Source organism: Pseudorca crassidens, chromosome 17 (assembly GCF_039906515.1).
Source record: "Pseudorca crassidens isolate mPseCra1 chromosome 17, mPseCra1.hap1, whole genome shotgun sequence".
Classification (NCBI taxonomy): domain Eukaryota; kingdom Metazoa; phylum Chordata; class Mammalia; order Artiodactyla; family Delphinidae; genus Pseudorca; species Pseudorca crassidens.
Window position 1 is genome coordinate 81,188,540 of NC_090312.1, and position 18,101 is coordinate 81,206,640.

Below are 18,101 nucleotides of genomic sequence, written 5' to 3' on the forward strand. Positions count from 1 at the left end.
TCGGGCAAATCAGCCTCAGAAGCATTAAATCATTTGCCCCAAATCACGATGCTCATAAAAGATAGGGCTGGGATCAAATGCTTGTCGGCACACACGCTGACAAAAGTTCCCTGGCAGGTGAAACCTTAGTTCAGGGGTCAGACAGACCTGGGTCTTTATGCATATAGAGATCTGGGTCTCTATATTATGTATGTATATATTAAATATATACATATATTTAATATATATCATATACGTAAAAGCTCTGTGATCATGGGCAAGGTACTTAACTTTTCTGAGGCTCAGTCTCACCTGTGCACTGAGATGGGAACAGCATCTACCTCACCCAGAGAGGTGCTGGGAAGGCTGAACGATGCCCGTGCACCCTGAGTCCTGTGTCTGTACAGGCAATGCTCATAGGCAACTCTTGTTTTTATCATTATTTCTGATACTAACTCCAGAGGCTGGAAGAAAAGATTCCATCAGAGAAGCACTTGATTGTCTTCATTACAGTACTGGTTACATATATTTTACAAGTCTTATTACTGTCAAGTCACTCTTGTCCAAAGGCCATGTCTCCAACCAGATGTCCTACACCCAGAGGACACGTCTCATTGCTGAGTCCAAGGTCAACAGACCGACTGCAAATTAGTGAAAACTGTAAAATCCACGTGTGTTTTAAGGGTGGTTCAGCATCACATGGCCTTACCGTGGGGTCTAGATGCTGCTCTGTCCTTCATACAAACGGAAGGTTTTAGAAAGAAGGACCCCGGCACCGAATCACGGAGGCCAGTTTCCACTGGGCGTTGTCCCTCTTTAACAGAGGCCCTCAGAACACACCTTGTAAGAGGCAGCAGTGAAATTATGATTATAAAACTACCCCATTTGGGGTAAGTCTCACCCTTCTTGGACTCAGAGTGTGCTTCTGAATGAACCTCCTTGTCCAAGCACCCTGGAGGTGACCATATTCCAAAATTAAAAGATTAGAGGAATTGAAAGGCAGCAGGAGTGTATGTACCATCCTGTGTACTCCTCACTGGCTCATCAGGGCCTCTGGGTCTTTCTCAGAGTCAAGCGCCATTCAGATCCTGAGTTGTAATGTTTCTCTATCTCATCTTGTTGCTTCAGAACCGATAGCATCTTGGAAGCACAGCGGTGACAACATGCTAGCATCTCTCAGCTCTCCTCACCATAAAAAAGGTGATGGGAGTTTTGAAGTTTCACGAAGCAAACAATAAAGCCAGCTAGCTATGCTTTCCTGATGACAGTTGGCATCATGACGGTCATTTAAGCTTCTTTTAGGGAGCAACTCCCGAAATGTGGGCAGCGGCTTTACTGTCGGCTGTTATTAGAGTGCCTCGCCCTTCCTCCTGCCCACTCTCCACTTGCCCATCCAGGCTGTCATGCCTAATTCTTGGCTACACATGTCTAATCTGACCATTACAATTCCGATGGCTTGACTTCAAAAGAGGCGAGGTTTTCTCCTCTGGTCCAAAGAGTATTAGGAGAACCAGCACATCAATGATGTTTCAGGCAAACAGGTCTTCCGGCTCACGACGCGGAGAAGCACTTTCAAAGAAACGTCTAAATCACCTGGTGCACGAAGGCATCAAAGTCTTGCACGAATTGTAACAGACATTTTTTTCGTGGCGGAGAGACAGAGATTTTGCAAAGATGTCACATCGCATAGAGCCGCAGCACAACACGGCTTCAAAGATGTAATCTGCGCTGTCTGTGAGGCAGGAAGGCAAGTAGGCATTAATCCACCCTTGAGAGAAGCGGGTCCAGACAATGTTATGCCTCTGCCGTGATGGGCAGGTGAACGTCTCACCAGAGTTACTGTTCTCTCTGCCCCTGGATATCGACTGTCTTCTTCTCGTCTGCAAGGCGGCCCGCAAGAAAGGCAGGAATCAAGAGCTGTATATACTAAGGCTGTGAGACACGGGTGTGCTGAGCAAGGGCCGTGCAGGCTCGTGCAGCGTGGCTCCGGTCACGTATTGATCACAAAAGTTAAAGCAACCACGAAAGGACGAGCAAGACAAGCGGACGCGAGGGCAGTTTTGCAGTTAGCACGGAAGTGGCCGTTTACTTGATCTTTCTGCAGACTGGGAGCTCTTGGGAAACGACTCTACCCCAGCCTCCAAACACACGAGACACAAGACACCAGGTTTGCTGCCCATGTTGGTGGCTAAAGATGACTTCAGGTTACCTTTTCTGGTCCCTAATCATGGAAGGAAGGTATTATAGATACCTATGTAAATACCTATCTATTACCTACCTATGTCTATTTATGTATCTATCACCTATCTATCTACCTATCACCCATTTCTACACACACGCACACACATTGTTTAGCCTTCCTAATGTTAACAGGTACCAACAGAAACAGAGTCAATATTTTGAAATAATATAAGGATACTATAAAACAGGTTTTAAGGTAATCAAATACATATATACATATATAAACACAGACATATATATCTGTGTTTATATATAGACACACCTTCTCTTCCAGAAACTACTCCTGGGACTGCTCTCGGCTTTACTCTTTCTCCAAGGCTGTAGCCAACTGGTTGAGGGCATAAATGGGCCCTGGAAGAGTGAGCAATGAAGGCTGATTGTTCGTCACGCTGGGAGGGGCAGCCGGCTCTGTTTAGGGCATTCTGTGAACTTTTTTTTTTTTTTTTTTTCTGTGAACTTCTGAGCTGTGCTGCTTCTCATGTCTCGGCAGTGATCACCTTATAGCTCTTCACTGGGGAAAAACCAGAGTTTCTGACTAAATGTGGGTTCTTACTGCATGTTTATTGCATGAAGGCGGGTGAGAGGAAGGGGAAGAAAAAGAGAGAGAAGAAAGTTGGTGGGGAAAGGCTGACAGAGCCTGCTTTGAGCCCTCAGGAGATCGATGGTGTTACACTGTCTCGAAAAGCAACTGGCTTCCCGTGGTTTTGCTTATAATGGACGCTCGGTACAGACTTGACTGATTAATACATGGTAATGAGACAAATAGAAATACGACCCTTTAGGTACTTCATTGCTGGCCATAAGGTGACAGCTGACTGCCAAAAGGCTAAGGCTTGTTTGTAAGAGGACGACATTTTTCTAAAGTGAGTCTATGTATTTGTCCTTCACTGGCACTCGTTCATAGTGTGAATAAGTTACTTCTAATGGACTTATCTTACTTAAATTATCAATGGTTCCCACACACGTAGCCTAGCTATAAAGTGAGAAAATGTTAAAAGATTGGGAAAACTATTGAAAAGCCCAAGTAATAGGTAAGAGATCATTTTGGACCCTAAAGGCGAAACGTGCGAAGTTAATGGAAAATGTAGTGCAAAAAAGATGTCCATAGCAATCTTCAAATGCTCAAAGCTGACATGAAACGTTATTTTAAAAAATCAACAAAATGTATTTACTGATAAAGTTGAACAGAAGTACATAAGATCCTATTATAGAAATGGTGTTAGCTATATTCTGTAGGTACACCATATGGCGTCAGGTGAGGCAACCAGCAAAGCAGAACCTCACTGTCTGAGAAGCCTCTTGCTGCCAACACAGCATTTAGGATGCGAGCCAAGCCCTGGCCTGCCCTTGCCCTTGCTGGCTCTGATTTATGATGCCCCTGACCTTGAGCTGAGCTGGCAATAACACCTATCTCTTTCTTTATAATAATCACTTCCTGGTTGCCCCTACAGCGTATTGCAAATTTAGAGCACCCTTCTTTCCTACACTTAATTCTGTAAATTTTGTTTACATTCTCCGAAACTCACACCTACTCTCAAAGGAAAAAAATATATATACTATTTGTCGTATTAAGGACATTCAAAAGCATGGCCACCAGCCATGATGGCGATTCTCAGAGTAGTCCCTGGTGTATTTCCAGCCATGAGGATCATTCGCTAAGCTTACCCACGGAATCTGTTTAGGAGGTGATAATAATTATTTGAAACTTGTACGTTGGATATATTTGCTGAAGAATAAGGCTTACTGCCTTATAAACACACCTCGTGTGGGCTGAGGGATGCGTTCAGAGGCACCTTGCACTCACTCTCTGCTATTGGCTTCGACTGGGTTTCTTCACAGCCTGTGTTTACTGGCCTTATGCCTAATTCCCTGTTTACTGATCTGTAGGTAAATATCTCCAAGGTGTTTCGCCACCTCCCTATTTTCAAGGATTCTTCTCCTCCAGGCAGAAGAAATTTAACTCCTTTAGTCGTTCTGTCCAACGATTTAGTTAAAAACAAAGTAAAAAGCCCAGAGTCCTCACCTGGAATTGCCATTTCTCATCCTATCTTTGGCTATTATTTTCTCCCTTGGTAAAAATATTTCAGTAGCTAAATGGTGAGTTACAAGGCTACTATTTCTAGGACTTTTTTGCTCCGACCCTGCAGCCATTCTTACTCCAACCATGACCTGACAAGTTAAACACAGCCAATGAAGTAATATAAAATAACACACTTGATATCTTACCCAGTTTTCCCAAGGTACACTTCCTTGTCCCCCAGAGAAGTGGAAAAGTATTTTCCCTGAATGGTTTTTCTGCCTGAAGATCTGACTCCAAGTGGCTATTCCAAGCTTAGCCTACAACTTCCCATCAACAATCCCACTGGTCACCTCCAGGCATGGAGAGCAAGTTGCTGTTCCCGAAACGCGCCCTCCTGCCCTGTGCTCTGACATATGCCATTTCTCCTCTTGAAAAGTTCTCCCCTGCGATGTTGCACTTTCTGCAGCATGTCCTCAAATGATGCGGGAACACCAGTGACGATTCACAAGGGAGACGTGTGGAATAGGCTCAGGATTCTAATTCGACTCCTCCCTTCACTAAATGTACATTAAAATATAAGACAGAATGGGAGACAATTAATGGTGAATACGGTTTGTAGTATAGAGGAGTGGGTACGTGCGCTATTTCTGCAGTCAGATTGTCTACATTTGAATCGTGGTTCTGTCCTTTTTTCTTCCCATGACCTCAGACAAGTTATTTTTCTGCAGCTCTGTTTCCTTTTTAGTGACATGGGGATAATAAAGTACCTGCCCAATCTTCTCATCACACTTTTTTTTTTAACATCTGTATTGGGGTATAATTGCTTTACAATGGTGTGTTAGTTTCCGCTTTATAACAAAGTGAATCAGCTATATGTATACATATATCCTCATATCCCCTCCCTCTTGTGTCTCCCTCCCACCCTCCCTATCCCACCCCTCTAGGTGGTCACAAAGCACCGAGCTGATCTCCCTGTGCTATGCGGCTGCTTCCCACTAGCTATCTATTTTACATTTGGTAGTGTATATATGTCCACGCTACTCTCTCACTTCGTCCCAGGTTCCCCTTCCCCCTCCCTGTGTCCTCAAGTCCATTCTCTACGTCTGTGTCTTTATTCCTGTCCTGCCCCTAGGTTCTTCAGAACCTTTTTTTTTTTTTGATTCCATATATGTGTGTTAGCATATGGTATTTTTTTTTCTCTTTCTGACTTACTTCACTCTATATGACAGACTCTAGGTCCATCCACCTCACTACAAATAACTCAGTTTGTTTCTTTTATGGCTGAGTAATATTCCATTGCATATATGTCCCACATCTTCTTTATCCATTCATCTATCGATGGACACTTAGGTTGCTTCCATGTCCTGGGTATTGTAAATAGAGCTGCAATGAACACTGTGGTACATGACTCTTTTTGAATTATGCTTTTCTCAGGGTATATGCCCAGTAGTGGTATTGCTGGGTCATATGGTAGTTCTATTTTTAGTCCTTTAAGAACCCTCCATACTGTTCTCCATAGTGGCTGTATCAATTTACATTCCCACCAACAGTGCAAGAGGGTTCCCTTTTCTCCACACCCTCTCCAGCATTTATTGTTTGTAGATTTTTTGATGATGGCCATTCTGACCAGTGTGAGGTGATACCTCATTGTAGTTTTGATTTGCATTTCTATAATGATTAGTGATGTTGAGCACCCTTTCATGTGTTTGTTGGCAATCTGTATATCTTCTTTGGAGAAATGTCTGTTTAGGTCTTCTGCCCATTTTTGGATTGGGTTGTTTGTTTTTTTGATATTGAGCTGCATGAGTTGCTTGTATGTTTTGGAGATTAATCCTTTGTCAGTTGCTTCTTTTGCAAAAATTTTCTCCCATTCTGAGGGTTGTCTTTTCATCTTTTTTATGGTTTCCTTTGTTGTGCAAAAGATTTTAAGTTTCATTAGGTCCCATTTGTTTATTTTTGTTTTTATTTCCATTTCTTTAGGAGGTGGGTCAAAAAGGATCTTGCTGTGATTTATGTCATAGACTGTTCTGCCTTCTGCCTATGTTTTCTTCTAAGAGTTTTATCATGTCTGGCCTTACATTTAGGTCTTTAATCAATTTTGAATTTATTTTTGTGTATGGTGTTAGGGAGTGTTCTAATTTTATTCTTTTACATGTAGCTGTCCAGTTTTCCCAGCACCACTTATTGAAGAAGCTGTCTTTTCTCCAATGTATATCCTTGCCTCCTTTATCAAAGATAAGGTGACCGTATGTGCATGGGTTTATCTCTGGGCTTTCTATCCCGTTCCATTGATCTATATTTCTGTTTTTGTGCCAGTACCATACTGTCTTGATTACTGTAGCTTTGTAGTAGAGTCTGAAGTCAGGGAGCCTGATTCCTCCAGCTCCGTTTTTCTTTCTCAAGACTGCTTTGGCTACTCGGGGTCTTTTGTGTTTCCATACAAATTGTGAAATATTTTGTTCTAGTTCTGTGAAAAATGCCAGTGGTAGTTTGATAGGGATTGCATTGAATCTGTAGATTGCTTTGGGTAGTATAGTCATTTTCACAATGTTGATTTTTCCAATCCAAGAACATGGTATATCTCTCCATCTGTTTGTATCATCTTTAATTTCTTTCATCAGTGTCTTATAGTGTTCTGCATACAGGTCTTTTGTCCCCTTAGGTAGGTTAGTTCCTAGGTATTTTATTCTTTTTGCTGCAATGGTAAATGGGAGTGTTTCCTTAAGTTCTCTTTCAGATTTTTCAGCATTAGTGTATAGGAATGCAAGAGATTTCTGTGCATTAATTTTGTATCTTGCTACTTTACTAAATTTACTAAATACTAAATTAATTAGCTCTAGTAGTTTTCTGGTAGATTCTCTATGTATAGTATCATGGCATCTGTAAACAGTGACAGCTTTACTTCTTCTTTTCCTATTTGAATTCCTTTTATTTCTTTTTCTTCTCTGACTGCTGTGGCTAAAACTTCCAAAACTATGTTGAATAATAGTGGTGAGAAAGGGCAACCTTGTCTTGTTCCTGATCTTAGAGGAAATGGTTTCAGTTTGTCACCATTGAGAATGATGTTGGCTGTGTGTTTGTCATATATGGCCTTTATTATGTTGATGTAGGTTCCCTCTATGCCTACTTTCTGGAGGGTTTTTATCATAAATGGGTGTTGAATTTTGTTGAAGCTTTTTCTGCATCTATTGAGATGATCACATGGTTTTTCTCCTTCAATTTGTTAATATGGTGTATCACGTTGATTGATTTGCATATATTGAAGAATCCTTGCATTCCTGGGATAAAGTCCACTTGATCATGGTGTATGATCCTTTTAATGTGCTGTTGGATTCTGTTTGCTAGTATTTTGTTGAGGATTTTTGCATCTATATTCATTAATGATATTGGACTCTAGTTTTCTTTCTTTGTGACAACTTTGTCTGGTTGGTATCAGGGTGATGGTGGCCTTGTAGAATGAGTTTGGGAGTGGTCCTCCATCCGCTATATTTTGGAAGAGTTTGAGAAGGATAGGTGTTAGCTATTCTCTAAATGTTTGATAGAATTTGCCTGTGAAGCCATCTGGTCCTGGGCTTTCATTTGTTGGAAGATTTTTAATCACAGTCTCAATTTTGGTGCTTGTGACTGGTCTGTTTATATTTTCTATTTCTTCCTGGTTCAGTCTTGGAATGTTGTGCTTTTCTAAGAATCTGTCCATTTCTTCCAGGTTGTCCATTTTATTGGCATATAGTTGCTTGTGGTAATCTTTCATGATCCTTTGTATTTCTGCAGTGTCAGTTGTTACTCTCCCTTTTCATTTCTAATTCTATTGATTTAAGACTTCTCCCTTTTTTTCTTGATGAGTCTGGCTAATGATTTATCAACTTTGTTTATCTTCTCAGAGAACCAGCTTTTAGTTTTATTGATCTTTGCTATTGTTTCCTTCCTTTCTTTTTCATTTATTTCTGATCTGATCTTTATGATTTCTTTCCTTCTGCTAACTTTGGAGTTTTTTTGTTCTTCTTTCTCTAATTGCTTTAGGTGTAAGGTTAGGTTGTCTATTTGAGATGTTTCTTGTTTCTTAAGGTACGCTTGTATAGCTATAAACTTGCCTCTTAGAACTGCTTTTGCTGCATCCCATAGGTTTTGGGTCATTGTGTTTTCATTGTCATTTGTTTCTAGGTTGTTTTTGATTTCCCCTTTGATTTCTTCAGTGATCTCTTGGTTATTAAGTAGTGTATTGTTTAGCCTCCATGTGTTTGTATTTTTTACAGATTTTTTTCCTGTAATTGATATCTAGTCTCATAGTGTTGTGGTCAGAAAAGATACTTGATATGATTTCAATTTTCTTAAATTTACCAAGGCTTGATTTGTGACCCAAGATATGATCTATCCTGGAGAGTGTTCCATGAGCACTTGAGAAGAAAGTGTATTCTGTTGTTTTGGGATGGAATGTCCTATAAATATCAATTAAGTCCATCTTGTTTAATGTATCATTTAAAGCTTGTGTTTCCTTATTTATTTTCATTTTGGATGTCTGTCCATTGGTGAAAGTGGAGTGTTAAAGCCCCCTACTATTATTGTGTTACTGTCGATTTCCCCTTTTATGGCTGTTAGCATTTGCCTTATGTATTCAGGTGCTCCTATGTTGGTGCATAAATATTTACAACTGTTATATCTTCTTCTTGGATTGATCCCTTGATCATTATGTAGTGTCCTTCTTTGTCTCTTATAATAGTCTTTATTTTAAAGTCTATTTTGTCTGATATGAGAATTGCTACTCCAGCTTTCTTTTGATTTCCATTTGCATGGAATATCTTTTTCCATCCCCTCACTTTCAGTCTGTATGTGTGCCTAGGTCTGAAGTGGGTCTCTTGTAGACAGCATATATATGGGTCTTGTTTTTCATTCAGCCAGTGTATGTCTTTTGCTTGGAGTGTTTAATCCATTTACATTTAAGGTAATTATTGATATGTATGTCCCTACTACCATTTTCTTAATTGTTTTGGGTTTGTTATTGTAGGTCTTTTCCTTCTCTTGTGTTTCCTGCCTAGAGAAGTTCCTTTAGCACTTGTTGTAAAGCTGGTTTGGTGGTGCTGAATTCTCTTAGCTTCTGCTTGTCTGTAAAGGTTTTAATTTCTCTGTTGAATCTGAATGAGATTCTTTCTGGATAGAGGATTCTTGGTTGTAGGTTTTTCCCTTTCATCACTTTAAATATGTCCTGCCACTCTCTCCTGGCTTGCAGTTTCTGCTGAAAGATCAGCTGTTAACCTTATGGGGATTCCCTTGTATGTTACTTGTTGTTTTTCACTTGTTGCTTTTAATATTTTTTCTTTGGATTTAATTTTTGATAGTTTGATTAATATGTGTCTTGGCATGTTTCTCCTTGGATTTATCCTGTATGGGACTCTCTGTGCTTCCTGAACTTGATTGACTATTTCCTTTCCCATATTAGGGAAGTTTTCAACTATAATCTCTTCAAATATTTTCCCAGTCCCATTTTTTTTTCTCTTCTTCCTCTGGGACCCCTATAATTCGAATGTTGGTGTATTTAATGTTGTGCCATAGGTCTCTAAGACTGTCCTCAATTCTTTTGTTGTTGTTGTTGCGGTACGCAGGCCTCTCACTGTTGTGGCCTCTCCTGTCGCAGAGCACAGGCTCCGGATGCACAGGCTCAGTGTCCATGGCTCATGGGCCCAGTGCTCCGCAGCATGTGGGATCTTCCCGGACCAGGGCACAAACCCGTGTCCCCTGAGTTGGCAGGCGGACTCTCAACCACTGCGCCACCAGGGAAGCCCCCACATCCTTTGATAATGTAAATTTATAAGAATAATGAGCTCCTTTGGGGGATTCTTTGTTTCTCTGAACTCATTGGACTGTACTTGTTTTATTTATTTATTTATTTATTTTTGGTTGTGTTGGGTCTTCGTTTCTGTGTGAGGGCTTTCTCTAGTTGCGGTGAGAGGGGGCCAGTCTTCATTACAGTGCGTGGGCCTCTCACTACCGTGGCCTCTCTTGTTGCAGAGCACAAGCTCCAGACGTGCAGGCTCAGTAGTTGTGGCTCATGGGCCCAGTTGCTCCACGGCATGTGGTATCCTCCCAGATCAGGGCTCGAACCCATGTCCCCTGCATTAGCAGGCAGACTCTCAACTACTGCACTACCAGGGAAGCCCCTGTACTCATTTTAATGTAGTATTGTTTTGAAACCAGAAAACAGCAACAAAACTAGACCTCCTCCCTTTTCAAGCCCTCACACTGCTTACGGGGACCAACAAAAACAGTTACACTCAAACATTGTCAGTTTCAATTTCTATTCCCCGATGAAGATGAAAGCTGATTGGTACCATGGCAACACGTTGCCTGGAGCATTCAATAGGTATTACTTGTGCACAATCTCGCTCACAAATTCTCTTTATAAGTGTTAGGAGAGGTGAGATCTTCTCCTAGAATGCACTAAATTAAAAAAAGGCTGAAGAAAATCCAATTAGTATTTCCAGAAGTACCTTTCTGGGGTCTGATAATATCAGATTACTGTTTCACATTTTCCCCCCCTGTATTCACTAGATGCAGGCAAAGCATTAGACATCCTGACAAGCATCAAGTAAGTGGAGAATTGAGGCACCACTGGGGCATGGAGGCGCAATGAACTTATGGAGTTCTGGTGTTTTTCTTTGACTTTTGATATTTCAGTTTGTTGACTTTTTCTATCCTTCCTTCCTTCCTTCCTTCTTTCCTTCCTTCCTTCCTTCCTTCCTTCCTTCCTTCCTTCCTTCCAGGAAGAAGCAGTGATGTAGTATTCCTAATTCCCTGAATTGGTAGTACAGTCTTGGTGGTAAGGTTGATATCTTAGTTATAAATGATCTGTTTTCTCATTGTTTGTACCAAGACATCAGAGTTAACTATTCCCCATGTGATGTAAGAAGATGCTTCTTGAGTACCTGCCATATACTGGGTCTGATTCAGGGCATTTGTCCTTCACAATGTCTCAGCAAATTCTTCCAGGTGCCTTTCTTATGAGGTAGGGATTGCTTTCCCCACTCCTCTGATGAAGAAATAGATGCAGACAAGTAGCGAAATGAGCCGCAGCTCAAAGTTATTAGGTGGTGGAGCCAAGATCACAACACAGTCTGTTGAATCTGAACTCTCTCTCCATTCTGTTCCTTGAGGAGGCAGCCTGCATCTCTCTCTCATCCTCTGGGTGGTGGTGGAGGTTGGGGACAAGTGTCATTGTCATTAGGCATTATGACTTTCAAATATTGTGTTATAACTTGAGAAGCAGTCTGTCATGCCCTTTACCTTAAATACCATTTGCATTAGCACCCCCAAAATGAAATAGTAAGGTACACATCTAACAAAATATGTACAATATCTATATGAAGAAAGCTATAAAACTCTAATGAAAGAAATCAAAGAACTAAATAAATGGAAAGGTATGCCATGTTCATGGAAGAAAAAAAAGAAGACCCAATATTGGCAAGATGTCAGTTCTTCCCCACTTGATCTCTAGATTCAATTCAATCCCAATCAAAATCCCAGCAAGTAATTTCGTGGATATTGATAAACTAATTCTAAAGTTCATGTGGAGAGGCAAAAGATCCCATACAACCAATGTAATACTGAAGGAGAAGAACAAAGTTGGAGGACTGACCCTACCCAACTTGAAGATTTTCTATAAAGCCCCAGTAATCAAGAAGTGTGATACTGGTGAAAAACTGACAAACAGATCAATAGAACAGAATGGAGGGTCTAGAATAGGCCCATATAAATGCAGTCAATTGATGTTTGACAAAGGAGCAAAGGCAACAGAGAAAAGATAGTCTTTCCAACAAGTAGTCCTGGAACAACTAGACATCCACGTGCAACAAAAATGGAATCTAGACACAAACCGTATAAACTTCATAAAACTTAACTTAAAATGGATCACACTAAATGCAAAATGCAACACTATAAAACCCTTAGCAGATAACATAGGAGAGAATTTAGATGACCTTGAGTATAGTGATGACTTTTTAGAAGCAACACCAAAGGCATGAGCCATAGAATAATGGATAAGCTGAAATTCATTAAAATGAAAAACTCCTGCTCTGTACAAAACACCATCAAGAAAACAAAATGAGGGCTTCCCTGGTGGTGCAGCGGTTGAGAGTCCGCCTGACGATGCAGGGGACACGGGTTCGTGTCCCGGTCTGGGAAGATCCCAAATGCCGTGGAGCGGCTGGGCCCGTGAGCCATGGCCGCTGAGCCTGTGCGTCTGGAGCAACGGGAGAGGCCACAACAGTGAGAGGCCCGCGTACCACCAAAAAAAAAAAAAAAGAAAACAAAATGACAAGCCACAGACTGAGAGAAAGTATTTGCAACAGACAACTGATAAAGGATTATTATTCAAAATATACAAAGAACACTTAAAACTCAACAATAAAAAAATACAACAACCCAACTCAAAAAATGGGTGGAAGACCTTAACAGACACCTCACCAAAGAAGAAATACAGATGGCAAAAAAGCATATAAAAAGATGCGCCAGATCATGTGTCATCAAGAAAATGCAAACTAAACCAGCAGTGAGATACCACTATACACCTACGAAAATGGCCCAAATCCAAAACACTGATAACATCAAATGCTGGCGAGGAATTGTCATTCATTGCTGGTGGGAATGCGAGACGGTACAGCCGCCCTGGAAGACAGTTTGGTGGTTTCTTACAAAACTAAACATACTTTAATCATATAATCCTTGATATTTTCCTAAAGGAATTGAAAGACTTATGTCCACACAAAAACCTGCACACAAACGTTTACAGCCGCTTTATTCGTAGTTGCCAAAACTTGGAAGCAACCAAGATGTCCTTCAGTAGGTGAATGGATAAATAAACTGTGGTCCATCCAGACAGTGGAATACTGTTCAGCGCAGAAAGAGATGAGCTCACAAGCCATGAAGAGACATGGAGGGACCTTAAACGCATATGACTTATTTTCCTGTGGGAGCCGCCAGGGTGAGAGGAGCATGGCCTTCTAATCTCCCTGCCCTGGCGTGTGCTCGTCCACTGATATCAGTGTACTCCGAAAAGGGGGAGTCCTCTGGCAAAAATGTCACTTTGCCTGCTGTGTTCAAGGCTCCCACTCGACCAGATATTCTGAACTTTGTTCACACCAACTTGTGCAAAAACAACAGACAGCCCCATGCTGTCAGTGAATTAGCAGGTCATCAAACCAGTGTTGAGTCTTGGGTACTGGCAGAGCTGTGGCTCGAATTCCCAGGGTTCAAGGTGGCAGGGCTCACCACTCTGGCCAGGGTGCTCTTGGAAATATGTGTCCTGGGGGCCACATGTTTGCGCCAACCAAGACCTGGCGACGCTGGCACCGCAGGGTGAATACAACACCAAAGGGATATGCCATCTGCTCTGCACTGGCTGCCCCGGCGTTAGCAGCGCTGGTCGTGTCTAAAGGTCATCGTACTGAGGACGTTCCTGAACTTCCTTTGGTGGCTGAAGATAAAGATGAAGGCTACAAGAAGACCAAGGAGGTTGTTTTGCTTCTGAAGAAACTTAAAGCCTGGAATGATACCCAAAAGGTCTACGCCTCTCAGCAAATGAGACCTGGCAAAGGCAAAATGAGAAACCGTCGCCGTATCCAGCGCAGGGGACCCTGCATCATCTGTAATGGGCGCATCATCAAGGCCTTCAGAAACATCCCTGGAATTACTCTGCCTAATGTGAGCAAACCGAACCTTTTGAAACTTGCTCCTGGGGGGCATGTGCGACGCTCCTGCATTTGGACTGAAAGTGCTTTTCCGCAAGTTAGAGGAGCTGCACGGTACTTGGCGTAAAGCTGCTCCCCTCAAGAGTAGCTACAACCTCCCCACGCACATGACGCTCAGTACAGACCTTAGCAGCATCGTGAAAAGCCCAGAGATCCAAAGAGCTCTCCGGGCAGCACGCGAGAGGATTCATCAGAGTCCCGCAGAGAAGTCCAATGAAAAGCCTGAGAATCACGCTGAAGCTAAACCCACACGCAAAGACCACGCGCCGGAACACCGTTCTTCGCCAGGCCAAGTACCACAAAATCCGGATGGATAGGGCAGTAGCAGCACTAGAAGCCAGATCAGATGAGAAGGGGCTTCCAGGCAAGAGCCTGTGGTGGGGAAGAAAGGAAAGGAGGCTGTTGGCATTAAGAAGCAGAAGAAGCCTCTGGTGGGAAAAAAGGCTGCAGTGACCAAGAAACCAGCAGCTGAAAAGAAGCCCACAGAAAAGAAACCCACCTCAGAGCAAAAGAAGGCTGCTGCACAACCTTAAATTTGCTTATTACATAGAGGTGAAATCATGTGGGACAGCTGACTTTGAATAAAGACCTGATTTTAAAAAATGCATATGACTTAAGTGAAAGAAGCCTATCTGAAAAGCCTACAGACTGTGATTCCAGCTATATGACATCCTGCAAAGGGAAAAGCTATGGAGACAGTAAAAAGATCAGTGGCTGCCAGGGATTGAGGGGAGGGAGGGATGAACAAGAGGAGAACGTAGGATTTTTAGGGCAGTGAAAATTCTCTGTATGATATTATAATGATGGATATAGGTCATTATACATTTGTCCAAACCCACAGAGTGTACAACACCAAGAGTGAACCCCACGTAAACTATGGATTTCGAGTGATAATGATGTGTCAATATAGGTTCATCCCTGGTAACAAATGTACCATCTGGTGGAGATGTTGATGCTGGGGAAACCATGCCTCTGTGGAGGCAGAGACTATATGGGAAACCTCTGTGTCTTCCCCTCAATTTTGCTGTGAACCTAAAACTGCTTTAAAAAATAAAGTCTATTAAAAAATGAAGAAAATGACCACCAATTATAGGAATCTCATACTTTCTTAGACTGTAGAAAATATCTCAAAACTTACAATATGAATGCTAATGAGCTTGTGGAAAAAAGATTAGTTTCCACGTCTAATGGCGTGGAGACGATGTGCTTAGAAAATGTAAAGAAAATGCACATTTGTTTTCCTCATAAATGTATATTCTTTCAAAAAACGTCAAGGCTGAAAGTACTTCACGCTAAAAATATACGTCAGTGGACAGATCAAAGTCTAAGTGGCATTTGCTGGAAGATCCCTGAGGTTTCAAAACCCTACTGGGACACCTCTGAGGTTAAGAGTCAAGATGACAACACGGGCAGTGGGCACTGGCCGTGCAGGGCAGAAGTGACCGAGGCCACAGAGAGCGCTCGGGGGAGAGCAGGCTCGGATTTAATTCCAAGGTTAGGGAAAATGAATTCAAATGGGTTTACATCCATTTAAAAGAGAAAGAAAATGTGAATTTTGAAACCTCATTTCATGGCAAATTTAGAAACACGCTACGGGTGCCCTTCCCCTTCTCCATGTGAGACAGGAAGGAAGGAAGGGAGAAGATGGCCCATGTGGACCACTTGACACCCCCAAGTGCCAGACAGGAGGTTAAGGTCCTTTTCATTGTTTATGTGATTCTAACACAACGTGGCGACTTAGATCAGGAAATTCTTTTTCAATCAGAGAAGGAAATTCTCAGTGTGGTTAAGGAACACACTGAAAGGCTACAAGGTGAGTGAAAACATAAAAGATCAGTCATGATGGAATGTCTCCACGTTGGGGTCCTTTATCCATGAGAGGAGCCCTGAACCCTGGGCTCTGGTCTCAGCTCCACCTGCTACTGGTAGTGTCACCTTTGTTAACTCACACTAACCTTTGTTAACTACTAGGGTAGGAGAGCAGGAACTGGATCAGATAAAGATTTTGCTTTTGCTCTGCTACTCAAGCCTACCGTTCACCACATGGTTTATGTCTTACATTTATGTCTCTTTCCTGAAACTTGTCCTCTTAGCCACTTCACTGATTTTCTTCTTCCTTCTATAGTCTAGAAGTTCTACCTTGCTGCCATGATTTTTTCTCCTCTAATTTGCAATCTTTACTTCTTTCCTAAGCTTGGTCCTGATGACAGAGATGTCATCATTGCCTAATAGACTAATAGAGTCTAATAGACTATTCAGCTCTCATCTTGGCCGGTCCCTCATGAGCATCTCTTTTGAAATAACCGCCTTGGCTACCATATCACCATGCTCTTCTGATTATTCCACTTCTCTCTTACTTCCTCTGCTTCACTGACTGGTCTTGGTCATCATTCTTCTAGCATTCAGATTAGTGCCTGCCATGGATAGGGACTCAACAAATGTTTGTTCAGTAAATAATGTAATAAAGAATGATGATTTTTTTTTCAGGTCTTAATTAAGACATTGTATTCCATTACTGAGAGATGTGTTGCTGGACCTTATATGGACAAAGATGTTCAGGACCCTCAAGCTTCAAGATCAAGTTCAAATCATTCCCCTCCTACTTCTGGGAGTTGGTAGCGTTACAGCACATGCACCTCATGCTCTGACTTTCTCCTCAGGGCCCAGCAGACCTGCCTCCCAAACATTTCTACGTTCAAAATCATTTCTCTCATTCTTTAAGATCCAGTACCCTCTCTTTCACAAAATTCCCTATAGCATCTTTAAATTTGGAAAAAATGTCTTCTTCTGGGCTCACAAAACATTTAAAAATGAAACTTTTTTCAAATGCTTTTCTTTAATAGCTTCTTCACTTATCTGCATTGAGTTTTAAAAATCTGTGAATTTAAAAACCTATGCATTTATTTACTCAGTCATTTCTCCCAAAAGTCTATGTTAAAAATATCTATTGCCTTTTTACATACTAGCAGATGTGTTTTAGCTTTTTTTTAATTTGAATTTTAACTCAATGTTTCAGCTAACAAAAATCTGGTGGTACCTGCCTTCACGGAAGCCTACACACTGGAAAGGTCTACACTTCAACGCTACCCTGGAGAACTTCACGCCCTATAAAACGGTCCAGGTGTGTGAGCTGATAAAATTATGGATGTTTGAAAAGTTTCGGAGGTTTGGAGTCTCCTTAGCCTCACGGACTCTCTGGACTTTTTCTACAGCTGAGTGGAAAGCTGTGGAAATTTAGAATCACAATGAAGGTGCTGACAAAACCTTCCACAGGCAGCTCTCAGCAGGCCTGTCCTTCCGCAATCAGAAGCTCTTTGTGAGTTTCGGGGAGTGCATCTCCATGTGGTTTTATACTAAGGAATGCTTACACACCAATTGCATCAGTTGCTCTCTTTTGCTCCTGCTTGCATCTGGCTCAGTGTGATGGGATCTCATCCTTCCCGATTGCATACATATAGGCTCCCATGCATGAGCGAGCAGTACGGTGAAAAAAAGGCCTTTCTTAAATCAGTCAACAGGAAATGATCCCAGTTTTTTATTCCTGCCGAGTCATCAAGAAAATATTAGCCTCCATGTCTAAGGACTGCTTCAAAACCCAGTTTAACCCCAAGCTGCCCAATGAAGGTAAAAGATTTCTAGACTCGACTGTACGCTCTGTGACGGCACAAGTGTGTCCTAGAGAAGAGGTTTCATAGTGAAAACTATTTCATCGGTTGTGGGCGCTTCCCACATTCACCCACCCAATCAGAATTGGGTCAGAAAATCCTGATCGTGTAACTGTGTCTGTGGCTTCCTAGAAAAAAAAAAAAAGTTATTTAGGAAAATACCATATTAAGCCACTTTTGAATTTTTTATTAAGTTGACCTCACTTTGACTGTGTTCAGCAAGGATTTGGGTTACTATTCACGGTAGTTATTTTTAGTTTTTAGAAATAACAATTACAGTACATCAGTATTCAAAGTAAATATCTGCTCTGAGTTTGGGGTAAAGGTCAGGTGAGTGGGCTGCTGTTTCCTTTGTAAACAAACGAAAATGCCCAAAGAGCGTTGCTCATCACCCAGCTCTACAGGAATTCAGTCGTTAGTCACCGCAGAGCTGAGGGACAGTGCATCCTGGGAGAGATT

The 18,101-nt window shown here is 41.8% G+C and overlaps 1 protein-coding gene and 1 pseudogene across 1 annotated transcript in view; one reads left to right on the forward strand and one right to left on the reverse strand.

The window, feature by feature from the left end:
* Window positions 1–18,101, reverse strand: part of XKR4 (XK related 4) — a 321,357-nt gene that overhangs the window by 76,668 nt on the left and 226,588 nt on the right. The gene's annotated exons all lie outside the window — the stretch shown is intronic.
* On the forward strand, window positions 13,182–14,510 carry LOC137210688 (large ribosomal subunit protein uL4 pseudogene; annotated as a pseudogene).